Source organism: Wasmannia auropunctata, unplaced genomic scaffold (genome assembly GCF_000956235.1).
Source record: "Wasmannia auropunctata unplaced genomic scaffold, wasmannia.A_1.0 LD336106.1, whole genome shotgun sequence".
Lineage (NCBI taxonomy): Eukaryota > Metazoa > Arthropoda > Insecta > Hymenoptera > Formicidae > Wasmannia > Wasmannia auropunctata.
Window position 1 is genome coordinate 3,972,460 of NW_012026784.1, and position 23,290 is coordinate 3,995,749.

At 33.3% G+C, this 23,290-nt stretch overlaps 1 protein-coding gene and 1 long non-coding RNA gene across 3 annotated transcripts in view; one reads left to right on the forward strand and one right to left on the reverse strand.

The window, feature by feature from the left end:
* LOC105452799 overlaps positions 1–23,290 on the reverse strand; it is a 119,140-nt gene that overhangs the window by 42,659 nt on the left and 53,191 nt on the right. The gene's annotated exons all lie outside the window — the stretch shown is intronic.
* On the forward strand, positions 20,310–21,674 carry LOC105452795. Its single transcript, XR_974778.1, has 3 exons — positions 20,310–20,559; positions 20,846–21,011; positions 21,080–21,674. It is a non-coding gene; the product is annotated as an uncharacterized LOC105452795 (long non-coding RNA).

Genomic DNA, 23,290 nt, shown 5'->3' on the forward strand with positions numbered 1-23,290 from the left:
TATGCATAATAACGTAATTCTCGTCTCCGTTTGCGTATTCTATCTGCGAGGGTCATAGACTTTTACCCTACTTTCTCCTAATCGTATCAATTATTATGAACTCTCAGCTCTCGCGTATGAAATCATCCGCGATATCTAATTAACGAAATATTATTCGATGTTTCCCCAGGGAAAGAAAAGACTCTTAAATCTGGATTTACGAAAATCGACGAGGAGGTATCGAGACTTTACCTCGAGTCCTCGACTCCCTTGTGTTGTAACATACAGTCACGCGAGTTATTGACCCAAAGCGAGATGTTCCTGCCTCTGCGCCGAGCGGCAGAGAGAGAGAGAGAGAGAGAGAAAGAGAGAGAGAATCGCTTGAAAAGCAACAAGCCCATATATCGTTGTATACTCTCTCTCTGTGGCAGCATAGCACTCGCAAAGATCGAATCCATTTCGGAGTGCTTTTGAAAAGGATCTCGCCGGGCCTCTTCGGTAACGCGCGAGATAGCAAGGTACACTTCGTTATGAAGTGAAGGTTGCGCCGCGACCGCAACTTTCGAGCTGTTTTCTACGGTAAACTTCCTTTCTCCTGTGCCGTGCAATAGCCACGGTGTATACGCCGTGCCGCTGCCATGCTTGCACGCCGTTTTTCGTGAGATGTTAAATTTTAATGTTTTCCGTAAAATGTGAAGTGCCACGTGAACAATTGACGCTCCTATGCCAAGCGATTCGATTGTTTCTTCAAATTTGTTTCCCCAATTTACAATTTCGTTCTCTATTTATATGCTCACAAACGTGGTACAAGATTTAGAGTCTCATTTTATAAATAAAAGTTCAAACATATAGCCAACTTTTATGAATGAAAATTATCATTATAAATAATAATATGATAATATTATCATTTTACATATATTCTTTTTATTTTATTGTAAGCAGAATATATGAAAAAATATTGTTCTTTTCTATAAAAAATGTCAACAGCAATATAATTATAAGTATATTCTTGTAAACTCTTACTCAAAATTTCCGAAATCAGAATCTGCAATACAGCTCCACTGTGCACGATGATGTATAACGACGTGCATTATAGTTGCGGCATTATAAGCGTGTATATAGGAAAGCATGAATTATTTACGCCAATCACATATTTGGACATCGACATCGAGTAACTGGAAGTTCGGCGAACTTGGTCGTCCCGCTCCGCGAATTTGCCCCGGACCAAGGCCGATCGCGTTCGACCCTCTCTAACTCGAGACTCGCACAGTCTCGACTGCTTAACCCTTTTAACCCTTCGGCAATCCCGCCGGATCCCACGGAGATGTAGTCAAAGCACGGACTTTAGAGCCGCGCGCGCCGTTTATTCTTAGAAGAAGATCGTAGTCGCCTGCGCCGTGATTATAAAGTATAGCAACTTTACCTTCACGAAAGGCTTTTTGAGAAGGATTTCTTGTCAAATTGGAGTATGTGTGCTATGAGATCAAGAACCACCCGAGGCTCTTTTCCCTCCTCCTACTTAGTCTTCAACCAAGGAAGAGTTATTAAAAGTTTCTTGAATCAACTTGCACGCCCTACGCGAGAAAATGATCATTATAAGCAATTATCAATATTAATAATTTATCCGCGATAGAGTAACTGAACAAAAAAATCAGGAAAGATTTAACACAATATATACCTATACAGAATTTTGCCCTAATTAACTGTGACATTTCTTGAAAGATTGAAAGGAATTATGGAAGTAAATGTCCGAACAATACAAGTTGCACACGATTTTATAAATTATTATTGATAAGCTTTCTGTGCGAACACAACGTAACGTCATCTGCAACTATAAATCTCGTACAGAAAGCTCAATTTAAAATTCATATTTTCGACCTATCTATTTGAGACGAGCGAAGCAATCGCTCTTCTATGTAAAAGTAAAAGAATTTAGAGGTTCAGAACAGCCACCGTAGAATTTTTAATTCTACTATAAAACGAATATATTCATAATATTTCTTTATTTTAATATCAAATTATAGATGTATAATATGCAAAAGAAAGAAAACTTTCTTATAACTTCCTTATTACCTTCAAAATTAAATGTAGATCTATGTATATTATATTAGGATACAATTCTGTGAATTTAATAAATTCTATATTAAAAATGTGATATACATTAAAATCTATATTTGGCAGGAGGTAGAAAAGTATGTATGCTTATTGAATATATACATTAAATCCGTTAACATGATGATTTTCAAAATTTTATTTTACTATGGCTAAAAAAATATTTTCAATGTCACATCTCGCTTCATCAAAATAACAGATTTAATAAAAAATTTATCAATTCAATTCCTCGAATTTGACTTTGTGAAAATCGTATGCCCACGATGTTTTCAATATGCAGGCTTAAAAGGGACTGATTCACACAAAAACAATATCAGAGCGATATTAATTATAATATATAAAACGCATATACATAAAACGATGCGAAACATTCGTTCGATGACCGAATAAACAAACCGCACGAATCTGTCTCTTCAGATACTGCGTAAGATCGACCCCGCAACATACCAGAAATAGGGATAATTCTCCGAGTGGAATGGAGACTCTCCCTTCTTTTTCTTCTCTTTCTCTCTCCCTTCCTCCCTCTTTTTCTCTCTTTCTCAGCTGGTTCGTTCGTCCGGTGGCTCGTGTCTGCTCAATTACAAGACCCAGTGTGTAAAGCGCCTCGAAGGGAAGGCCACTCAGCACACCGCAGCTAAACTCGCGCGTTTTTCTCTCTGCCCCCGTATATTTTCTGGCCGTCTCCTCCCCCGCTCCCCTCTACACTCCACGCCACATCTCGTCGTCCTTCCATCTTCGATGCAAACACAAACGCATACCTTTTACCTATAGAGATACATACACGGGGAGAATGATATCGACTATTGTCGAAAGATCGAGGTAGAATATTCTTCTCGAGAGCGAAGAGGAGTATCGCTTCACGATAGGACTCTGCCTACGTTTCTGGACTTTAGTTGTGAGAACATAGGCAACACCATATAAATGTCGAGGGTGCTAAAAATAATGCCAAAAGGGAGGTTATATCCGAGCTTATTGTAAAATGTAAATGTACTCGACGACGGAGAGCGGCCTTTCATAAACCATATCTTAATGCATTAAATGCCACTGGATATCATTTAACGCTGTATTTATGATAACAATGATAAGAATCTAAAATATATGCTTATAAGATTCTTCACAACACACATATCAATCTAGATTAAAAATTTCTTAATGCCAAACAAAGTAATATCTATGTAACAAAACAATGCAATTTTTTTATTATACATTTATTATATTTTTACACACAATTGCATATCTAGTAAAAAAATTAAAAAATTACTAGTATATGTTTTTGTGTAAACTTAATGTTTCTTATGCAATACAAAAGAATCTTTATTAACAACATGATTTAAAAAGTGACTCGTTTCACGCAAAAGCAAGGATATGCCACATTACACTTTGAATGTCTAACGTGTTTACGAATGCTGCACGATGAAATGTCGCTCTACTATCAGTGAATATCACTGCGCAACGCACACAATATATTAAAATAATATATTAAAATAATGTTGAAAATAATTCCAACAAAGTCTCGAATAATTAATATTTAGTCGTAACTATTCAGTTTTAGTTGCAATAATTATAAAATCTCATTAAAATTACTTATTCAACAATGTACCTACATTAATTCTACATACAAAACTTGTATAGTTATCATTTATATAATTGACATTACTAGATCTTTTTCTCTGACAATATTCAATATTGATGATCACGAATAAATAAAGGAGTTACGGATACTTTGATTGCATTATTAGAGCAAATATACAGAAAGATTTAGAGAAAAATCTAATTTTTAAGTAAAATCAATTTCATTTTAAAATTTATTAATTCTGGTCCATCCAAATATGGCTGGAAAAGTTTATTGTGCTGAGATTCAAGCGGGATATATTTTAAGTCGGTGACCGATATGTATCTATTCCAAAATATTCCAAAAGCTGGCGAAAGAGGGTTTGGTGGTTTTATTGACTCCCGATGACCGATCAAATGCGGTTATCCTCGTCGATCAAATAAATAAATCCAATCTGAATTTACTAGAAACATCACGGTAAAATGGCAAGAGAGGAGGAAACATGTATGCGATAAGGCGCGTTAGCTCCTTGCTGGATATGTGCATACAGAATTTTGAGACTCGATGAAAATCGATCGGACCGCCTTTCTCTTCGCCCCGGCGAAACCGGGTATCCACAGATTATCGGTGCGTATACCATATATACAATACATATACGCACGCGCGCACGTATACCCACTACATATACACGTTCGCACGTGTAGGTCGTGTAAAAGAGACGAGAGGTGGTGACTACGTGACGATCGTTGCGTGTGGAGAAGAACGGTAGACGAGCCAGAACAAAAGGCAGTTCTCTCTTTTCATCTCTTTCTTTTTCCCTACTGATTCTATAGGACGAGACAACGAAAGCGAGAGCTAGATAGATAGATAGATAGATAGATAGAGAGAGAGAGAGAGAGAGAGAGAGAGAGAGAGAGAGAGAGAGAGAACGTGGTGCGCATGATGAGTACGATGCGATTCACAACTCGACTCTACTAACTCTTTCCATTTCTCTTTCTCTTTTTTTCTTTCTTATTCCTTGTCGCCCTCGCTCCGATTCGGCTTTCAAATTGCACTCGCTCTGCTCTCCATTGTCAAGACGCGTTCGATATTTTAATTCCTATCGATCAACCATCTTTTTCTTCCTTCTCCACGAAAGAAGCGAGTATTTTTCCTGTTACGCACACATGATTCGGCTTGTCAGGCAGTGGCTTTTAATTTTAAGATGTGAGTGATGCAATTTTCACACATTGATTGTCAAAGAAAGTCGTATTACGAATTTGATCTTATTACGTTTTCGTTGTAAGAAGAATATCTTGAAATAATTTCAAAGAAGTGTATATAACACAACTAATATTCTTATGTATATACATATAAAGCTTATACACTACACTGCTAGGATTGTATACTGCCATGTCACAACATTTATAGTAAATTCAGTATATTTCTACAAGAGTGTTAAAAGTTATACAACGTTATCATCGAATTCTTCTAGTCTGCATACAGTTGGCTTTTGTATGAAGAAGTCATTATCGAATATATCGAACTACCAATAATTATGTCACTCTATCTAAATTTAATTTTTCGAAAGTTGCATGTATACGTTATCGATTATAGTTCGCATAGTTTCGATTCCTCTGTTTGGATTTTCTCTTTTTCTCATACAACTATCAAAATCGTCCAGCTCCAGCAATCCTGTGTTTGAGATGTTCGATATTTTAATTCCTGCCAATCGACCATTTATCTCTTTCTCTCTCTCTCTCTCTCTCTCTTTCCTCTCTTCGCCAAAAGAAAGTAACGATCGCTATGTACAATATACATCGAATATCGAGTATACTACTCAAGGTATTCAAGCTTGTCGAAAATTGGTGTTCCTTTTGATGCAGAAGAATCTCAGTTGTTCCCGCTAATGATGGTTCGCGATCATTTCTGACGAAAAAATCAAGCTACGTCGAGCGAACAAGGCCTACTGCGTTTGCAATCTGATCGATGCGATGTGACGTTTCCTCTATACCAATTTTTTCGACGTGTCTCTGTCGTTAGTGTCGTTGATTACAGTTTAGCTAACATAATTTCTATATAATATATTTCTTATTTATTTATATGTATATAAATACAAATTTCCATAAATATATTTATGATTCGCGACAAATATCTTTCTATCTGCTAGTCGTAACTCGTCGCGGTCTTTTGCATCGCGTGTTAAACTTCTATTTATCCAATTTGTCTGTTCGTCCGTGAAGCATTTTAACGCGACTTCGCGCACTCCTTTCAATGCTATGCTCTCCCAGGATTCCATCCGCGCGCCAATTAAGCTACGCCGCCTCCGCGCGAAAGTGCAAAGTTCCTCGGAACACAATGTAGACGGAAGCGGCGCAGGAAACACGAGACGCAGAAATTTTCTACTTTCTACCAGGCTATTGCTGTACAGATGTATACGTATCTATGGCTCATAATTTCCAATCTTTCTCCTCTTGCAGCGCAGCAAAATATTGTCGTATTTTTCGTTGAAAAATAGTTGGCCCTTTTAGGAACATCGCGTAAGACGTGTTTGATGCTGTGCTTACTTTTTTTTACATGCTTTATTATCAATTTATTAGAAATTTTACAAATAATTTCAAAAATACGATTAAATTGAAGCTCGACAAGCAAGCTTTTCTACAATGTTATGATACGGTAGTCTTTATGCGTCTATACTATGCGCATTTATAGGAAAAACATTATACATATGTGCATATATTGCAAATCCTGGGACAATTATTGCCTTATGATAAAATAAAAAGAAAGGCCCGTTAAATTTATAATTGTATATATTTAAAACATTCTTTTCAAATTTATCTATTTCTTTCAAAACTTTATCACTTATAATACAAAACAATCTTATGTTTCCTTTTTGGAAATATTTTTTTATAGATCGATACCAAATCACATGCACGCACGCACGCACGCACGCACGCACGCACGCACGCACGCACGCACGCACGCACGCACAATCTCAGGAAATTGTCGTGAAAGGTTTTCCCGAGACGTTCTGCATATTAGATGAAATTCACTCTCGTAAACAAACACCGAAGTACATATCAGATATACGTGCATTTAACGGTTGCAAACGACGCGGAACATTTACGAGCATCGCCGCAATGGCGATTATCCCGGAACCAAAGTTACTCGGGGGAGCATAATATTGTGTCCGGCGCGTATGAAAAATTATTCATCGTTTACAAGTGGTGAGCGACCACCGCTCCAGCCGATACGTTCACTGCGAGTACATACAGCGCGTTGCAGCTCTGTTGCACTTTACTGGCGTCCACTGCGCGGCGCGCAGCGCGGCGTGACCGCTTTACTATTGAAGAAAGGGCGAAAAGCAAAATAGTGCCAACCAATATTTTACGTATGGATATAGTTTTTACGGAGAATAAAATGTTTCTAATTATTTTTATATAGAAATAATAAATCACGACGTATATACGTTTCACGTTAGAAGAGACAGACTATAAGAAATAATAAAAAATCTAAAAAAACTGGTTGCAAAGAATTCATAAAAATTTTCAATTTTCTTAACTTCACTGAACATTCATATTTTGAAAAAAATTGATTTATTATATTGCAAACATAAAAGAATGCAGATAAATACGTGTGTATAATCATATAGAGATAATTCATGAAAAATCACAATTTCTCTCTTAATAAATAAAGTGTAGATAGCGAAAGGATTTATACGATCCTTCGTTCTCGTTCCCCGCTCCTCTTGCTGATGCTTCCGCGGTTAATCGGTCGCGGTTATTCGTAAATATTGAAAAGCCCGTTTATATATAGAGGACTTGACGAGCAGCAGCCGTTGCGTTCCGATCGGCGCCTGTTCCCGTCGGCCCTTCGGGCGACGACCCTTCCCCATCATAGGCCCCCTTCACCCTTCCGGTCCCTCGCGCACGTTCATGAGGGGCGGCCCCGAAGGTTCTCAATGAAGCCTGGATTTCGACATTGTCGCCTTGCCGTGGGAGTAAACTTCTTCTAACCCCAGAAGGACCTTCGAGGGTACTAACGCTTAACTTGCTGATTCGTACTTTAACAATCAAAATTAATCGTGTCCCTCTTGTTGTGTATTACTTCGTCATTTTCTCAATACATTTCTTTTTCAAAAATATCTTTGAATGTAAAGGATAACATATTCTCTTCAAAAATATATTTCTTATTTATGAAAAAAATTTTGCAGTAAGTAAATTTCAATAAAAATTTTATTTTACTAATTAATTCTTTCTTTAAACAAAAATTTTCAATAATTATAGATACATTACAATAATTAAAGAAAAACAAAACCAAATATAAAACGTTATTATTAATTATGAAATTATCTCTCAAAATGATTAGATTTAAAATTATCAAATAATTTTGCGAAAGCGAGAGAGAGAGAGAGAGAGAGAGAGAGAGAGTTTTATTTAATCAATATGCATATATTAAGATTCAAGACTATTCTTTTAATTTTTTTGTTGTATAAACGTTTGTTTTAATTAATATTTTATCTGTTCAAAAGAATGTAGGAGAAGTGGAGAATACCATCTCGTGTAATATCTACGTTAGATTGATGATAAGAGAGATCGGATAGCTGAATATACACAGCTATATTTGTATATATAAATAACTAACAATAAGTTGATTCTAATAGTGATTTGACTAAAACAAATTACACGATTATACAACAAGCGCAATGAATTCGGATGATTTCATAAAACAGAAATCACAAAATAGATCCAAATATAGATTGAAGGAAATGATAAGGCAAATTTTTTCTTAGTGATAATTATTAAAATGTACAAATTAAGTTTACTTTAGCGCAACTTACTATTTTTTAAAATAGCATTTTGATTTCCCTTTTTTCACGCTTTTTGCAATTGCGGCCGTTAGTTTGCGACCTAAAAGTCTTCGTATAGACCCTGACATGACAGACTCTGTGATGGTAAGCGTTATGTAATAAAACTTGGCAAACTAACATTTCGATCCGCGGCAACAACCCCAGTCGCTCTAGCGCGAGGTTCGATCCCTAGAAATCCGATCTCTGTCGGTGAAAACGCACGAATCGAACTCGAAAAGGTGAACATTGTACAGCATCTCCAAGTAAATCAATAAAATGGCGTCTCGTTTCGTAGATATCACCATTATGCTGTCTATTTTTCTCTTACTGGTGCACCTGCTGCTCATCACCGTATATTTCTTCTCTCGATTATCTTACATATCGCATCATACACGAGTGAAATAGCACTGTGCATAAGATTTTCAAGAAACTTATCATTATTTTTCATCTTATTATTATTGGAAAACATTGTCTCGCGAATAATGTGCGCGCGTCACGTGAGAGACAGTTGAAAAAAGGTCCACTATTCCAGTCAAGAAAATCGATTTCGGATGAAAAAAAAAACATAAAGAGAAAAAAAAGTATAGACTTTTACTTTTCATATATGTATACCTATATACTTGTATGTAAACATTTAATTAAGATAATCATTTATTTTGAGATATCCATTACGTAATATAAAGTATTATGTATCCTCATATCATTGTAGAATATAAATATTTAGTATGATTATCTATATACATTTCGCTATAAACTTATACTATTAAAAATAGAAATGTGTGAATGATAGTTTAAAGTATCTAAGAAATAAAAGAAATGCATTATTATTAATTAATGTAATATAAGAATTAAGAATGAAATACTTTTTATAAAATACTTAAAAAAATATTGTAATAATTTTTTTAACGATTTTTTAATATCATATTAAAAAGAAATTATTCATCTTATCTAAGAATACATACAGAAATATATTAACTATCAAAATAACTAAAATTATTTAAAAATCTGAAATTATAAAAAAATAAATTGACAGACACAAGATATAGTGTAATTTAAATAATACAAATCCAGTAGCGTATCGAGACTCGATAATCTGAAGTTATCCATGCTGATCGATCTTTCAGCGTGGTACATCTCTACTACGCGAAAAACTACCACCACGATGTTATCGTCATAATGATAACGAGTACGTTTTACGCAAAATAATCCGCTTATCAAACTCATCTTGGTAGCAGGCAAGAGGCATGCTAATCCCAACAAGAGAAGAAATTTTTAATCTCTATACGTAAGACAAGAATTGTACTTACAATTAGTCTCGATCTACGACGTTATATTTTATAGTGTGAGACTTTTACAATACTTCTATTAATAGTGATTCGAGATATTTCTGTTTCATTAGAATTAGAAACAATGAAATAATTTCTCTCTTTAATGAAATAATATAAATATCTCGTATAAATTTGTCGTGATAAATTTTACATCACAGATTTCTTTGACTTATTCTTTGTTCTATATATTATTTTAGACATAGTTTGAACAATTCTACGCCAATCTCTTCCAATTTATTTTTTCCTTATTTTTAGATATTGCATAGATAAATAATTTAATATTAAATAATTAAATACATAAATAATTCTTTTGATAATTTTTACATAATGTAATTAAGCAACGATTCAATTTCGCATTAATAGTATTTTTTTTCAACGCTATCAAAGTTGTATTTATTGTGCTATTGACATATGTACGGAAACTAGTCGGTTATGTAAACGCGTGCATGTATATAATACCAACGAGATCGATTAGCATGGATGGCTTGACGGGTTGATGCACTATCGAGCTTACATTATCTGCATCTACAGCTGCTATCGAATATACCTTTGTTCTACCGCGCTCAATATTTATTTACACAGTGAATTGTAATATATTTATGTTTTAAGTGGTAATAGAATTGAGTGTACTCTCATAAAATATTTCATACATAATACTATACATATATATATATATATATATATGTGTATTTTAAAATCGTAAATATTTCATGCCGTGTCATTTAAATATCATAATGTCATCAAAGTACTAATTTAATGTACTATAAAGTATATTTTTGTATATGCATGTTTATTATGTCTCTCTCTCTCTCTCTCTCTCTCTCTCTCTCTCTCTTACCTCTCCTCCTTTACCTCTCCTTCTATCCTCCTTTCTACGTGCGTGCGCGTGTATGTGTCAAAATTATTACTTGCCTTTCATTGCATTATCGTATTATATGCTATCCATGAATGCATATAGCACATATAACGTAGGTAGGTGCTTGAATTTACACGCTTGTGTATATATACATATACAAACGGGCAAGGAAATCGATCACAGCATGGCCAGTCTCGTCGATGATATGCCATGGCATTTGTATGTATGGCATATGTACGAATTCTATCCAGAATATCACGGCAGTTGCGTTCCACGCATGCTTGAATAAAGATGAATATCAGAATAACACGCTAAATTTTGTCATATATTTGGCTAATTATTCGACTATTTTGTAACTTCATTTAACTTTATTGAATGTAATAATTATGTCAAATCATCATATTTCCAGATTATTTATTCTAATTAAAAACAGAAAAAAATTGTAAAAATTTTGAAAATATAAAACTCAATTTCATTGTAAATATTTAGTATTTTTTATATAAATAAATAGACAAATGTAAGATCTTAATTGTGTTAAAAATGTGGTCGATAACTAATCAATAACTACTAACTACGAATTAATAGATCGCCATTCAAACGCATCTGATGGACCCTCTAGGGATTAAGTTGTTTATCTATCGTGCATTATGTTTTTTGGGTTCCATTAATTGTTTGTCTTCTCCATAAAAAAAGTGTGATTCAAAAAGCTAACGCGAGAGTTTGTATTTCTGATTTGTGTAATAAAGATATCTGTTAAGGATATATTATCCGTTTATTCTGTATGTTACATATTGATATATTAAAATATTTATACAATAATATTTGAAGACAAATATGTGTGAAAAGATTTAGGTTATTTTACGGCGTTAAAACTTACGTGCTTCTTGAAAACTTCTTTGTATAGGAAAGAATGTAAAATTTATGCCTGATTAATTAATAACATAATAACACTATGAAATTTAAGATTTATTGTTTCATGATTGATAATTATATTTCACTATTTCGTACAATAGCACTTACGATATCAGATGTCGTCTAAGCGATAATTTCTCTAATACCGCACTGTGAGTAATGTCGCATGGATGTAAACAAAGTACCATTTCATATCGTAAATCGTGCAAAACGTTCCCGTATTATCTACTTATCCGAATACTTGTACAAAATAGTGCCATGATTGTAACCAGCTGTAATATCTCGCGTAATTCCCCATCAGATGCAACAAAATATTGAGGCAAGCTGCTTGGTTGAGACATAGACGATAACAAATATAGTAATTACTATGTAATGACTATAATGATTATATTGGCAAAAATTTTGATGGTTTTAACAATTAATTTTATTTAATAAACAAATCAGAAATGTGAATGATTACGACACTAATTATATATATTTTATTAAAAAGCGCGATGTATGAATCTAATCCAATAGCACTTAGATCTATGCGTACACAAAATTATAAATTAATAAAAATACATACATTTATATTTTCGAGTGATGTAAATATTATAAATAATATTACTTAAAATTAACATATTGTCGACGTCAATTTTGCCGCGCTCCAACATCACACAAAACATTTCTGCCAAAGTATCCACGATTCGTGATAGTCGAGCTATTTATTTTGAAAACGTATCCCCGGTATTCAAGCGTCAACCATGCGAATCTCAAAGTCTAAATTCATTGCGCTTTTGTAAAATATGCGGCTTAAATAAACGGATTATATATCCAAAGCGGCCTTTTAGAGATTCCAACGCGTTTCAAAAACAAAATCCACAACACAATTAAATGCGGCGAAAGTTTCTCTCTCTCTCGATCTCTTTATATACAAGGATGGAATTCGATGTACTACAGTCATCGCAGAACGGCTCAATGTGCGGTGCTTATAATTGTTACTATGAAATCAAAACGTGAGTAAGCGCTCGCAAAACAGCCGAGCGTACGCTCTGATAACTTCGCGATTCGCGTTTTCCAATAGGTTAGGTCAGGGTGGTACTAGGTGGTATAGAGCGGCAGCACAACCTTCCAAATTGCCATAGGTGTATTAGCTAGATTTTGCGTCTGTTCGTTCAACGTGAAATACCGAAATTCTAGCCTGTTAATTATCGCTTCGCGAGAATCAATCAATTCGGATTACTTTGATGCTCTCGACAGAAATTGCGTGCAATTCTTTGCACCCATTTCAGTTCGCACAAATATCATTCTTGTGGGAATGAATTATTAAGTAATTTCGCCAAGTATGTGTCAAGTATCTTTTCAATCCTAAATAATGTGTGAGTCTTTATACGTGTATACCGTACAATACTTTGGTTACGTAACCAATTTTAAAATTAAAAACAAATTTAGAATATGTTAAGTATAATTTAAATTATTAAATTTTTTTAGTCACATCTATGTAGATAAGTAAACACAATGAAAAAATTAATAAAGCTCGAACTTTATTAATTTCTCTTTTGATTTTAGTTAAACTTCTTGTAATATACATATAACTATAAGGAGATCATTATAGAAATGTAGTCATTGTATTTAACTCGATTATTTTAAACTATTTAAAATTAATGTTCGATCGTAAAAGAGTTATTTTCCAATCCAAGACAGATCGATTTTCCATGGCGAATCTTTTTCAGAGATCTCGTTTGAGCATTTTACTACGCGAAATCGCTAACGTATACGAAAAAATCTCTAATGAAAACAGTGACTTGCAGGTAAGGAAGCCCGGGACTCTTCTTAGTCTTTCCTCCGCTCTCCTCTAATTTGACTGGTTTTTTCGTCTCTCTTCTTAACTTTCCCATCCTTCTCCATCAATTTTCTTTAGGAACTTTGCAAAAGATACGGCATCGTTTTAAACCATCGCTTTTGGCATATGATCAAGAATTTACGACAACGCGTAATATGTATTAATTTCAACGCTCAGTATACAATTACGTTTACTACACTTGCAGGTTATACATCATCATTGTATATGTATACCATTATCGGCAGTGACTTACATAAGAATTATGCAAGAATTACCTAGTATCTTCCGTGTCACATAATCGCCGATGCATGTGTTATCTGCGCTATAATTTTCTAACGTATATCTTAAAAGAAATCGAAGGAGAGTACAGTAAATTCGATTGTGATTCTGGTTGTTTTATTTTTACAATATTTTTCGATAACCGTGTAATAAATGGTCATAATTAATACAGTATTATTTTGACCCAAAGTGTTCAACAAATTAAATCGCTGATAATGCATCGATCGAACTAAACTAAGAGTGTATTCTGTTATCATTTGTTAAACTCGACTAAAGAGTTACTTTATGATTGCAAATTTGCTATTAAATGTTACAGTTCAATTATATTATATTATAGTTTTAATTTGTATAAGTTGATTGTGTGGATATAAAATTATTCAGGGAATTCATTCATTGTGCTCTTGTTGGCAATCGCTGTATAAATATTATTGTATCAATATTGCAGATGCATAATTCTTTTCCTTATTAGATTCGTAAAGATTACATATATTAGGATTATATGAAATAAATAATTTTAAAAATAAAATTATTTAAATTGTTTTTGTCATATCTTTTTAAAGTTTTAGTGATTTTTTCTCTTTAATAGATATAAGTCTTCGTGATACCTATTAAGGTACGTACAAAAATCTGTTGTAAAATTGTTTCGATAACAGGACAAAATAAAAAATCGGAGCATTTGTTTGTGCTCGTTAAGATGACGACACACAAAGTGATTCAACATGAACTGCGCGATAAGTCTAAACTGGATCGAGCCAGTCAATCATTATACCGTGACGATGCGATGGAGCGTAATATTCACGCGTACCGTCCGGCTTATCGACTTATGCAATTGGTGGCCTTAACGTACGCAGAAAACTGGCCAAGAAAAGCTATAACGAAATGATGTAAATAAGATATTAGCAGTAATATTAGAAAATATGTATTATGAGATAACATGTGCGCGCATTAAGTTAACAAATAAAAATCACAATACTCGAAAATTATTTAATATTTTAATGCAAGCAAGAAAGAGTGTTTAACACTCTTTATAATAACGCTGCTTTACGATAGGTTGTGGAAATAAAATAGAAATGACATAATATTTGTTACATACATTGTATGTAAGTGTTGTACAAACGTATTATAGGCATATTACCATGATAACTACAAGAAACAATTAATTAAAAAAAGGTGAATGCTGAATATTAAAATAGATGAGTCACTCTATCTTTGTGAACGAGAAACTGTAATATTGCAATTGTTTAGACTAATTGATCTGTCGAGAAAGAGAGAGAAAGAGAGAGAGAGAGAGAGAGAGAGAGAGAGAGAGAGAGAGATGTAAAGTGGTATAAAAGTTGTACCGCTTGAAATATATTTTGTATTCTGTTCAAAGATATTTGTTTTTATAGTTTACTTATTTGTTATGTTTTGTTGCAAACTTCGTTATCAGTAGCAAAATTAAATATCGCTTGATTACAATGTGAAACCACATTTTTTTCTGGTTACTCTTTACATAAGCATTGACGCAATTGATTAAAAAAAACATCAATGCGATGTTCGGTATACTTGCTTTTGCACTTTATATAACTTGTATGAGTTCAGAAAAGAGTAATTAAACGATTAAACATCACGCAAGGTGAAAAGTTTTTAAATCGAATATTATTTTCACAATTACAATTTACAATGTTTTTGACATATTATAAAATATAAAGAAAACACAATATGAATGTAATATAAAAATATTGTAAAAAGCACGTATTGAAATGATACATAACCACATAATATGAAGCTTTACATACGTTATAACAAATTTTATAATATGTACATTACAAAGTACGCACAACTGATTGCTGAATTTCATTTTTACACAAGAGAGAGGCCATTAATCACTTCAATTATGTTATCCACTACGTTGTTGTATATTTGCTTAATTCTTACTAATTAGCTACATTATACCCTCTTAATATGCTTATGTTAACTTTCCAAAATATAGTGATATCTATTTTTTAGTTTTCTCTTTCCGTAAAAAAATATATATATTTTAAAAAAACCATTCTACATTCTGTTTCAGTTGAATAAATTATTGTAATTAAATTTGTATTAAAGGACACATTAATAGAAATATTTTGGAATATCATGACAGTGACAATGTTTTGCGATCGGATAATGTCGTGGTTAAAAGAGTTAACTCAAGACTCCGTTCGCTTTTAACGTGAGCGGAAAGGAGTGAAAGTTACTCTTTAACGCATTGTTACAAAAGCATAATTGCACAGTTAGCCAATCGAGCGATCATTGTTTTGAAGCGAAATGATAGATCCCATCGAACTATCATTAAAGCCCTTATGCAATCGCGCGCGCGCGAACTCGCACTGTTCCTTGCTTCTTTGCATATTTTGCAATTGGACACAGATATCAATATGTACGAAGTAGTTGGTAATCACGTTGGCGATTTATATTGTGAAGGCTGCGTTATCTAATACGTTGATTTGCTTTTACATGATATATTATCATATAGAAAAATACATATAAAGGCACATATTATTACATTAATAATATTTCTTAACTCGATTTTTTGCTTTTTTATTTTTAATATTAATTACATAATAAAAAATGTTTTTTTTTGTAAAAGAAAATAGTTTAAACTTAGAATTTACAACAATAGCATGATGAGTTCAATTAATATTCGTATCCACTATGATTTTAGTATTTATTTTTCTAGCATTTTTCTGGTTAATATTTATTATGTTAAGAAATTTCTCTTTTCTTCTTTGTAAAAAAATGTAATTTAACTTTTTGAAATTACGTAATATTTTCACGATTAATATATTTTCACATTTCCTCGTCCACTTAACGATGGAGGATCGACGAAGATGGCTTACTATGTATTGTTGAAACTTTCTAAAAATATACCTCGTGATTCAGTATTTTTTAAAGCTCTCCTTAGTAAAGTACTTTCGAAGAGTTGAAGCTAAGACGATTGGTCGTTGGTAAGAGATTGTAACGTACTGTGTCAAGACTGTCAAGATTGAGAGAGAGAGAGAGGGGGGGGGGGAGGAAGAATTGAGGGAGAGAGAGGCCAAACATCCGCGAAAGATGCGTAAAATCCATCGCGTGCGTCTCATGTGCGATCGTTTGTCGAACGAGAGTGGTACTCGTCTTTATTTTCAGCAGCTACGTGAGCTATTTTTAAGCGACTTTGATCATCTTCAAACGCCTCTCTTTCTGTTGAACGCTATTCGATATACCGACGCAATGAAGCAAACTACAAACATTAAACTGCACCGAGTAAAATTTGACGTTTTACAACGCTCAGAGTGAGTTACACTGTGAGAATAAATTATGATGTTGATAAATACATTGTTTCTTTTGATTTTTTTGTATACAACTATCCGGCTTAGAAAATATATATAGTTTCCGTTAAAAATAATGGATAAAATCTATTATGTAAACATATTCATCGTGAATATAACTTAAAAAAAATTAGCTACAGAATTGCAAGTAAGAATTTCTATATGTGTGTATACTATTATATTTTATAATTGCTTGTTTAGTTGCTTAGAAAATAAAACAGATTCTCTGAGAATATTTTCCTATTTTTTCCTTACCTATTTGTGTTTTTCCAGAAAAATTAAGAAACAAAACAAAAACTTTATAGAAGTTGCTTTTTATGCAACATTTATAATAAGGAAAATCTTTTAAAAATCTGTTTTATTATAAATGCAACACGCAAGCACATAACACGTAAATACATACACGCAAGCAAGTTTCTGTTGAAACAATTTTATTAACTATCGATAGTTAACGATACAGAAAGCATGATGATGCTAAAGTTTCGCATTATCGATTCGTTTCTACTCTAATTCCCATCCATCGTGCAAGATAAAGTATATAATTTTTTTGCGAAAGACAAAAGCAAAAAAGAAAAAAAAGGCTTTGCTAGCATAGAAGGAGGCATCTCACTATTGTTTACTCTCACGGTAGGATAAAAATCGTAATTACGATCTGGCAATCATAAGCGTAACCGCAAGGTGTAAACGTGAATCTCGTAACCTATTGCGCGCGATTACAATGCAGGCTCGGTGGTACTCAGCTCATATGCTGATAACAGTGTTTACAGAATCTGACCCGGTGTTATCTTCGCTAGCTTCCGCAATGTCCACGATTCTTTGCAGGATGCCTCGTGAGGCTGAAATTTATTGAACGGTTCCCTCAACACCGCGCGCCGACGACCCCGCTTACATCGTAAGTATGTGTGCATCATACAATGAAAACAATATATTTGAACGTCGCGATTATCTATTGTTTAATTTGATTGACGTTCAAATAAGATGTATAGTCTAGCGTAATTTTTTAGGTTTATTATAAATGCTGAACATTACTAACAATAAGAATATTCGATTGGCATCGCACTTATATTTTCGAAATATCTCTTTTTAATTCTCGAAATAAGCGATTTTCTGTAAATTGCAAATGAATGTCGTTTGTTAATTAAAATACAAATTATTGAAAGTACGTATTCAAAAAATGTTGATAGATTAATTTTTTACATATGTATTTCGATGGTTATTCACACATTATTTTTTATCTATGATAAATTATTGTAATTTACATTTGATAGCAGACGCAAGTGAAAAGAATATATGTTGTCTTTGACAAATATCATCGGTAACGATATCATGGTAACGGTATTTCGTCGTGAGTCTTCGAGAATGTATCGAGAGAGTGCAGTAATTCTAGCATGGCGAAAAATAGCGCATTTAATTATAGGTCATACGCAGGATTCCTCGGTGCAGCTGTTTAAGTAGCACGCAGTCAGAAGTCGATATTATATACATTCACATACAGCTCATATTTATGATCCATTATACATTTAATTATTAGACATTTTTTATATTTGATGTATTTAATAAAACCATTAAGATATATTTAAATAGGAATATGATTTAAATAACGATCATTTATTAAATAAAAAATTAATCTTGAATTTACAGCATATTATTAGACTCTGTCGATTATTGTAAAAATTTATTATAAAAAATACTATTATCCTATTACAACAGTCATTGTATGTACTCTGTGCGTTACTTGTTAAATTATTGCAATTTAATTATAAAAGTAATAAATTTAAAATAACATGATATAATAAATTATATAATAACAACAATAAGTAATATTTAAAAAAATAAATTAAATGTAATATATGTACATATGTATTTGTATAAAATAAAACAATAGTAAAATTATAAAGATTTTAAAATTTATTCATTTATCTAAATAAAGATTCTTTACAATTCCTATTTACGATTATTGAGAGATAGAGAAAGAGAGAGAGAGAATTGTTTTTATTTTATAAAAATTAAAAATCTTATTATACCCACTGCAATAAGTCTTTATTCGCATTATTTATTTATGATTATACTCAATTAATGTTCTCGCATGAATCTTGCGCAGAGAGTCGCGTCCACGTAAAGGATTACGAGAGATTCCTGAAGCAGCGATCCGAAAGCGGTAGGTAGTCGATCGTTTCGCCACGAAATGCCGTTATTCTCGGGTAGAGAATCGCATCGGGCGTCCGGTATGTGTATGCGATCCTCTATATAGCCGCTCCAACGCGTTCATGGTAGCGTCGATTCCACCGATAACACAAGGTCTCGTTGCCATTCTCAGCTTCGAATTTCCTAAGTAGGCAAGTATGTGTATGACTAACATGTATTACCAAATAAATGCAGTCACCGTTCGCTCTGTCCTCGTTCTTCCTACGCTCTTTCACGTACCTATTTACTTCTCACTTACATCTTTTTTACTTTTCTTTCAATATTCTCTTTTTCCTTCTCTTCCTTGTCCTTCTCCTTTTTCTTCTCTCTCTCTCTCTCTCTCTCTCTCTCTCTCTCTCTCTCTTCGCGGTATCTCGCAATTAGCTTAGACTCTTAGAGATACTCAAAGGAAAACTACTCATCCAGATACATTGTTTTCATTGTTTGAAGATTTATGATACTATCGACAAATTTAAAAATAAAAAAAGGTAAATAAAAAGGTAAAAAGAAAAGATTTGTAGAAAAAAACGTTATAGTTTTTACAAAGTCTATTCCGCCATGACGCGCCTGTCGTTTTGCTCTTGTTAGATCGAGATTAGAAACTCGGTAACGCATGCGTATTTAGATACTCGAGTCACACATTATCATATATATAACTTTGTTGCATATATTTCGTAAATTATGTTTTGTTCTTAGAATAAAACTTGATTATTGTAACCGAAGTGCGAAATCTACGCAAAAGCTATTTAAGTAGATTAATAATCGATTTTTTAATCCTTCGTTATCTTCCAATCTTCTAAAATTTAACAATAAATTAAATTTTAAATTAATTTTGATCCCATTTTCCCGATATGTGCTTATTTAAATGTGAATTTTATTCATCGATTATAAAATAATTGTTTCTTTTCCTTGAGCATTCTAAAACTATTATTATACAGAAATTATTTGAAATTTGAAACAAAACTCATCATCATTTATCTTTATCCGTCAAATTTTAATGTTTCATTATATACAATATTTTGTTCGAATAAAAAATAAAAATAAGTGAATACTTCTAGGAACATTAATGAGCATATAAGTAATATTCAATTGCACTAAATGATTTGATGGAATACAACGCGGTAGAGAGTATATTAGTTAAAATATTTAAGGAACAATATGATTTATTCGTCGCGCGAACTTGTCATACAGAGAAGCCAGCGATGACGTGCGAACGATAGGAGCATTCAACTCACGATAAGATAACGTTCGTGATTAATCATCGTCGACTAATCTGTGACCTTCTTCGAAGACACAGCTTTGATGCACAGTATGGCGTGCTGTATACATTTCCTTCGAGAACTATTATTGGCGACGTAACAATACATGCATAATATTTGTAAGTAATATATTTTATTCGGAGATTATTAACTCCGAAATTAAAAAGTTGCAAAAATAAAATTTTATAATATTGATCATAAAGACAAAGTACGAAGAAATAATAAAAAATGATATATGCGCGTGTATGTATGTGTGCGTGTGCGTGCACACGCGAATTATAATTACTAAAAAATATATTCTATCAAAAATTGACGTGTTACTATCGTATTAGGTGAAAATCGATCTTGTCGGTATCGCGAACAGAAGCTCTTCGAATGACATCTGTTTAATTAGTTCTTTTCCAGTCTACTTGAGATGCAACGAGACGATTAAAGCGCGAAAAATAAATGGGGGTTACTCTTGTGAAAGATGCAGAAGACGTCGAAGGAGGGCAGAGTGCATACGTAACGCAATACGTGACAACGTATTTCGTGGGGTTATTAGTCCGATTAGACGAGGATAGATGGTGACGTATGTATACGCGCGAGTGTAACGCTTATTGTGTGCATGTGTGTATGTATATGATTCTTAATCCTCAGGGAAAACGCGTAGAGAGACACAATGTCGTCGGCCCTTTCGATGGCTCCACGCATGCGTATCATGGACGCACACACACACACACACACACAAAAGTCCACACGATATACAGACACACACAACGCATACGCATGCGTTATATGTGTGTCGTGTGTGTGTGTTTCAAGGGAGAATCGACCGAGAAGCAAAGCGTGTCCGTGGTACATCGAGCCAGCCACGATATCGGACAATCTGTTTAGAAAACAATGGAAACGCACGCCGCGCTGCGAGTGGATGAATATTCAAGGATTAAGTAACGATTGGGTAAGCCAGAAATCCGGATTATTACCTACTCGCGATTCTTCCCTGTGGGCCCGCGATGGGATGCAAATTTAATTGATACACGAGACGACTAATAGAGTTCATTCTATCGCCGGAAGATCAAAGAGCGAGCGAGCGAGCGGTTGCGACAAATGTTCCAACATGAGCTTTTGATTCTTGATCTTTAGATGTTAGTGATAAATTACTTTGTATTCAATCATTTGCACAACGAATTATGGAATAGATGTGCGAAAATTACTATATAAAAAGAATATACGACTTTTAAGAAACGTAGATTTTTAATGATAAATTTTTGAAATCTCTCAAATAATATAAAAAGATTATAATTATAAACTTTATATATTTTCTTTATCAATATAATTAGAGAAAAAAATAAAATTATTATTGGTTTATCAATTTATTCACAAAGTCGGACTTATAGTTCTTGAATATTCTAATACTTATATACATTTTCTTCTGCTTATAATAGAATAATCAATCATGGAATACATTCAAATAGAATTTGTTATACATATTTAAAATGCACAATATTCATGGAACAAGTTTACAAGTTTTCATGGAATGAAAAAGACTAAATCAACTAAATTTTGAATATCAATAAAAAAAAATAGATATTCTCAATTTCTCAACATTTCTCAGAATACAGAAAATTATATAAAGAACCTGAAAATTTATGTATAATAATATATAGACAATCGAGTTATTCATTCCAAAAGTATCAGAACTGGATTCATCATCAGTCGTTTGAAAACCCAGAAGGTCGAGCAACTTTGATGGCCACTATCCAGAGAAAGAAAACGTCAAGGGCTGCAGAAAGGTTCGCTCGTGCTACATAACACGCACGATATACACACAAATTTGTTCGTAAGCGCGAACAAATGTGCACGATATGACGAGAGAGAGAGAGAGAGAGAGAGAGAGGCGCTAGGGGAGCAGGAAGAAAGAGAGAAAAAATATAGTCGTCCAAGGAATGAAATACCGAAAGAACAGGATCGAGACATGATCATGAGTGCTAAGAGCATTGTCCACCAGCCGCCTCGGTTCCCCCTGCAGACACCTGCGTGACGTCACGCGAAGAAACAGCTGGTCGCTCTTCTCTTACCTGGTTTGCAGTCCAACCACTTTTACATTTTGTTAGAGGGGAACCTCTCTCACTTGCCTTCCTCTCGCGATTCTCCTCTCCTCTTTTAATTTCCTTCCCCTCCCTTTCGTTTGTATTTTTCATTATATTTATCGTGTATCTTAAAATCACTTTCCAATATTTTTTTTAGTATCTAATCACTACTTTCTGCTGAATACTTCATTTAACGTGCGTTTACAGATTTGTGAATTTACGGTCCTTTCAATCGTAAATATAGGTATCTGTTAGGTATATATTCATCCGAAGCAAGCTTGAACATGAATAGAAAAGTTTGTTGTGAAAGCCTCAGGTTTTTTGAAAGAGGACTTCGAGGTAATTATAATAGCTTGTCCGAAACGGTTTTTTTCTTCTGTGATCTACCTCCAATATTTTTGAAGTTAGAAATCACATTTTAATAAGACATATATCTATTTCATGTACATGAAATCACGTATATGAATTACGTATGAAATATTTATATCATTTCGCGTATATGAATGTACAAATAAAAAATTTGAAATCATAAGTTTATATTTTATAAGATCTATTTAAGACTCTTTTCGTCATTTTCGCACGTAGCGTGCATGCAGCGTATTTTGCTTATTTCACCAAGTCATTCATTTTCCATATTTTTCGTAAAGTATTTCGATATTTTTTATTACTGTCAGTATTTAATTCGCTCGTTTATACATTCGTTGTCAATTAAAGGAATTTTTAAACGATATAGTGGCGAACAAACATGAAGCTTATCTTATCTTATCTTCTCCCCCCC